Consider the following 6,184-nt stretch of genomic DNA (forward strand, 5'->3'; position numbering starts at 1 on the left):
CCAAATGAGGAGTTGGCTTTGGGGGTGACCAGTGAAATATACCTGCTGGAGTTTGTGCTACGGATGGGTGCTGCTATGGTGACCAGTGAGCTGAGATAAGGCGGGGCTTTATCTAGCAAATACTTGTAGATGACCTGGAGCCAGTGGGTTTGGTGATGAATATGAAGCGAGGGGCAGCCAACGAGAGCGTACAGGTCGCAGTGGTGGGTAATATATGGGGCTTTGGTGACAAAACGGATGGCACTGTGATAGACTACATCAGTTTTACGAGGGTATGTTTGGCAGCATGTGTGAAGGATGCTTTTTTGCGAAATAGGAAGCCTAATATAGATTGAATTTTGGATTGGAGATGCTTAATGTGAGTCTGGAAGGAGAGTTTAGTCTAACCAGACACCAAGGTATTTGTAGTTGTCCACATATTCTAAGTCAGAACCGTCCAGAGTAGTGATGCTAGACGGGCGGGTGGGTGCGGGCAGCGTGAGGCTGCGTACTGGCGGTAGAGAAATCAGGCGCAGGAGAGCAAAGACTGTGTTCCAACGGTGCAGTTAAATTATAAAAATCACTGTGAACAAAATACAATCATAATGGGACAAAACCCCCAGACATAACGTGCACAAGCACTTACAAAAAACAATACCGGACAAGGACATGTGGGGAACAGAGGGTTAAATACACAACATGTAATTGATGGGATTAAAACCAGGTGTGTGGGAAGACAAGACAAAACAAAACAAATGGAAAATGAAAGGTGGATCGGCGATGGCAAGAAGACCGGTGACGTCGACCGCCGAATGTCGCCCGAACAAGGAGAGGGACCGACTTCGGAGGAAGTAGTGGCACGATCGGTTGAAGAGCATGCATTTAGTTTTACTAGCATTTAAGAGCAGTTGGAGGCCACGGAAAAAGTGTTGTATGGCATTGAAGCTCATCTGCAGGTTTGTTAACACAGCGTCCAAAGAAGGGACAGATATGTACAGAATGGTGTCATCTGTGTAGAGGTGGATCAGAGAATCACCAGAAGCAAGAGCGACATCATTGACATATACAGAAAAAAGAGTCGGCCTGAGAATTGAACCCTGTGGCACCACCATAGAGACTGCCAGAGGTCCGGACAACAGGCCCTCCGATTTGACACACTGAACTCTATCGGAGAAGTAGTTGGTGAACCAGGCGAGGCAGTCATTTGGGTAACCCAGTCTGCTATTAAGAATGCGGTGATTGACAGATTCAAAAGCCTTAGCCAGGTCGATGAATACGACTGCACAGTATTGTCTTTTATCGACGGCAGTTATGATATTGTTTAGCACCTTGAGCGTGGCTGAGTTGCACCCATGACCAGCTCGGAAACCAGATTGCATAGCGGAGAAGGTTTGGTGGGATTCGAAATCGTCAGTGATCTGTTTGTTCACTTGGCTTTCGAAGACTTTAGAAAGGCAGGGTAGGATAGATATAGGTCTGTAACAGTTTGGGTCTAGAGTGTTTCCCCCTTTGAAGAGGGGGATAATCGTGGCAGCTTTCCAGACGATACAAAAGAAAAGTTGAACAGGCTAATAATAGGTGTTGCAACAATTGCGGCGGATCATTTTAGAAAGAGAGGGTCCAGATTGTCTGGCCCAGCTGATTTGTAGGGGTCCAGATTTTGCAGCTCTTTCAGAACATCAGCTATCTGGATTTGGGTGAATGAGAAATGGGGGAGGCTTGGGCAAGTTGATGTGGGGGGTGGGGGGCTGTTGACCGGGGTAGGGGCAGCCAGGTCGAAAGCATAGCCAGCCATAGTAAAATGCTTATTGAAATTCTCGAATATCATAGATTAATCGTGGTGACAGTGTTTCCTAGCCTCAGTGCAGTGGGCAGCTGGGAGGAGGTGCTCTTATTCTCCATGGACTTTACAGTGTCCCAGAACTTTTTTGAGTTTGTGCTACAGGAGGCAAATTTCTGTTTGAAAAAGTTAGCCTTTGCTTTCCTAACTGCCTGTGTATATTGGTTCCTAACTTCCCTGAAAAGTTGCATATCGCGGGGGCTATTCGATGCAAATGCAATACGCCACAGTATGTTTTTGTGCTGGTCGAGGGCAGTCAAGTCTGGAGTGAACCAAGGGCTTTATCTGTTCTTAGTTCTACATTTTTTGAATGGGGCATGTTTATTTAAGATGGTGAGGAAAGCACTTTTAAAGAATAACCAGGAATCCTCTACTGACAGAATGAGGTCAATATCCTTCCAGGATACCCAGGCCAGGTCGATTAGAAAGGCCTGCTTGCTGAAGTGTTTTAGGGAGCGTTTGACAGTGATGAGGGGGGGTCATTTGACCGCAGACCGATTACGGACACATGCAATGAGGCAGTAATAGCTGAGATCCTGGTTGAAGGCAGCAGAGGTGGATTTAGAGGGCAGGTTGGTCAGGATGATATCTATCAGGGTACCCACGATAACATATTTAAGGTTGTACATGGTAGGTAACTTGATAATTTGTGTGAGATTGAGGGCATCTAGTTTAGATTGTAGGATGGCCGTGGTGTTAAGCATATCCCAGTTTAGGTCACCTAACAGTATGAACTCTGAAGATAAATGGGGGGCAATAAATTCACATATGGTGTCCAGGGCACAGCAGGGGGCTGAAGGGGGTCTATAACAAGCGGCAACAGTGAGACTTATTTCTAGAAAGGTGGATTTTTTTAAAGTAGAAGCTCAAACTGTTTGGTCACAGACAGTATAGTATGACAGAACTCTGCAGGCTATCTCTGCAGTAGATTGCAACTCCACCCACTTTGGCAGTTCTATCTTGGCGGAAAATGTTGTAGTTGGGGATGGAAATTTCAGAATTTTTGGTGGCTTTCCTAAGCCAGGATTCAGATACAGCTAGGACATCAGGGTTGGCGGAGTGTGCTAAAGCAGTGAATAAAACAAACTTAGGGAGGAGGTGTCTGATGTTAACATGCATGAAACATGCATGAAACCAAGGCTTTTACGGTTACAGAAATCAACAAATGGGAGCGCCTAGGGAATAGGTGTAGTGCTGGGGGCTACACGGCCTGGGTTAACCTCTACATCACCAGAGGAACAGAGGAGGAGTAGGATAAGGGTACGGCTAAAGGCTACGAGAACTGGTCGTCTAGTGCTTTGGGAACAGAGAATAATAGGAGCACATTTCTGGGCATGGTAGAATAGATTCAGGGCATTATGTACAGACAATGTTATGGTAGGATCTGTGTACAGTGGAGGTAAACCTAGGTGTTGAGTGACGATGAGAGAAATTGTGTCTCTGGAGGCACTAGTTAACCCATGTTAGGTCTCTGCATGTGTGTGGGGTGGGACAAACAAGCTATTTAAGGCATGTTGAGTGGGACTGAGGGCTCTACAGTGAAATAAAGGTACATACAGGACCTGAGTTCGAGGCTGGGGCCGACAGGTAAACAAAGTGAGGTACCGTGTTATTGAAACAGTCCAGTGGGCATCAGCTGTGTAGCCAAGTGATCATAGGGTCAAAAGAGCAGCAATAGGTGAGTCAGGGTGCCGTTCGGTAGTCACTACTACGCTCGGCGAGCATGGGACACAGTGTTCAGAAAAGCTAGCGGGCCGGGGCTAGTAGATGGTTCTTCGGCAACATCGTAACAGAATAGCCTGTTGAGACCACATCGGGTGATCACGTCGGCAGTCCAGGCGTGATGGATCGGTGGGGCTCCATGTCAACAGTAAAGGGTCCAGGGCAATTGGCAAAAGAGGTATTGTAGCCCTAGAATTAGCTGGTATATGGGCCTAGCTCGAGGCTAGCTCAAGGCAAACTGGTGCTTGCTTTGGGACAGAAGCGTTAGCTAACAGTAGCCACTTTTTTGCAGCTAGCTAGCTGCGATGATATGGTGTAATGATGCAGAGTGGCAGGAATCTGGTGATGTGGTAGAGAAAAGCAGTCCGATATGCTCTGGGTTGATATCGCGCTGTGCCGACTGGCAGGTATTTTCCGAGCTAAGGCTGGCTGGTGACTGAGAAAAAAGGTGAAGACCGCTAACCGTGGCTAACAAAGACTAGTAGCTAATTAGCTGGCTAGCTGCTGATGGAAGTTCCCGTTATAAGGAATAAAAATAGCAGATCCATACCAAATTGGGTGAGGCGGGTTGCAGGAAAGTATATTTAGTTTGTAAATAGATAGAGATTAAGATGTATACGAAAAAGTTTGGCTATTTACACGGGATAAGACAAACACGTCGAAGACAAACACACACGTCCGACTGCTACGCCATCTTGGGGATAAAAATGGTTTATTTCCTAAACATTATATCCACCAATATTTCACATGTACAGTACCGTTCAAAAGTTTGGGGTCACTTAGAAATGTCCTTGTTTTTGAAAGAAAAGCAAAAAAAAAAGTCCATTAAAATAACATCAGATTGATCAGAAATACAGTGTAGACATTGTCAATGTTGTAAATGACTATTGTAGCTGGAAACGGCAGATTTCTTTATGGAATATCTACATAGGAGTACAGAGGCCCATTATCAGCAACCATCACTCCTGTGTTCCATTGACACGTTGTGTTAGCTAATCCAAGTTTATCATTTTTAAAAGGCTAATTGATCATTAGAAAACCCATTTGCAATTATTCTAGCACAGCCGAAAACTGCTGTTCTGATTAAAGAAGCAATAAAACTGACCTTCTTTAGACTAGTTGAGTATCTGGAGCATCAGCATTTGTGGGTTCAATTACAGGCTCAAAATGGACAGAAACAAATACATTTCTTCTGAAACTCGTCAACTGGCAGCTTCATTAAATAGTACCCGCAAAACACCAGTCTCAACGTCAACAGTGAAGAGGCGACTCCAGAATCGGGTCTTCTAGGCAGAGTTGCAAAGAAAAAGCCATATCTCAGACTGGCCAATAAAAATAAAAGATTAAGATGGGCAAAAGACACAGACACTGGACAGAGGAAGACTGGAAAAAAGTGTTGTGGACAGAAAAATCTAAGTTTGAGGTGTTCAGATCACAGAGAAGAACATTCGTGAGACGCAGAAAAAATGAAAAGATGCTGGAGGAGTGCTTGACGCCATTTGTCAAGCATGGTGGAGGCAATGTGAAGGTCTGGGGGTGATTTGGTGGTGGTAAAGTGGGAGATTTGTACAGGGTAAAAGGGATCTTGAAGAAGGAAGGCTATCACCCCATTTTGCAACGCCATGCCATACCCTGTGGACGGCGCTTAATTGGAGCCAATTTCCTCCTACAACAGGACAATGACCCAAAGCACAGCTCCAAACTACAGTATCCAAGAACTATTTAGAGAAGAAGCAGTCAGCTGGTATTCTGTTTATAATGGAGTGGCCAGCACAGTCACCTGATCTCAACTCTATCAAGCTGTTGTGGGAGCAGCTTGACCATATGGTAAGTAAGAAGTGCCCATCAAGCCAATCCAACCTGTGGGAGGTGCTTCAGGAAGCATGGGGTGAAATGTCTTCAGATTACCTCAACAAATTGACAACAAGTATGGCAAAAGTCTGCAAGGCTGTAATTGCTGCAAATTGAGGATTCTTTGAAGAAACCAAAGTTTGAAGGACCCAATTATTATTTCAATTAAAAACATCTCGACTATATTTCCTATTCATTTTGCATCTCATTTCATGTATGTTATCATGGAAAATTAAGACATTTCTAAGTGACCCCAATCTTTTGAACGGTAGTGGATGTTTTTTCAACAGAAATTATTATTGCTTCCCTTCATGTGTGTGTAAAATATTGTCATATTTTTTATTCATAGACTTTAGATGTGTATAAAATTGTGTTTTGTTGCAAAACGCTACATGTCCATTGTTTAGCTGGAATGGAATGTTCCAGTCCTGTATGTTTGACTGTGATATGTGGTTGTTTTACTGAGCGACAGTATCTTAACATGAATGCACTTAATGTAAGTTTCTCTGAATTAGGCCATCTGCTAAATGCATAAAAGATCAAATCTAAATGTTTTACATACAGATTTCAAATTACTTGATTGAGAAATGTTTAAAAAAAATTGATATCAAAAGGTATCATTTGCACATGTATTTATTTAAAATGTAGTTAATTGATTGTAAAACCTGTTAGTCTACTTATTTCTGAGAGTTCTGAGAGTGAGGCATATGTGAAATACAAATACCAACATTTCTGAAAATTGATATTTAGCGCTTTGGAATTTATTTCTAGAGAAAGCAACATTGGCCACGG

The sequence above is a fragment of the Oncorhynchus mykiss genome, chromosome 17 (genome assembly GCF_057628025.1).
Source record: "Oncorhynchus mykiss isolate SJ-2025 chromosome 17, ASM5762802v1, whole genome shotgun sequence".
In the NCBI taxonomy this organism is placed as follows: Eukaryota; Metazoa; Chordata; class Actinopteri; order Salmoniformes; family Salmonidae; genus Oncorhynchus; species Oncorhynchus mykiss.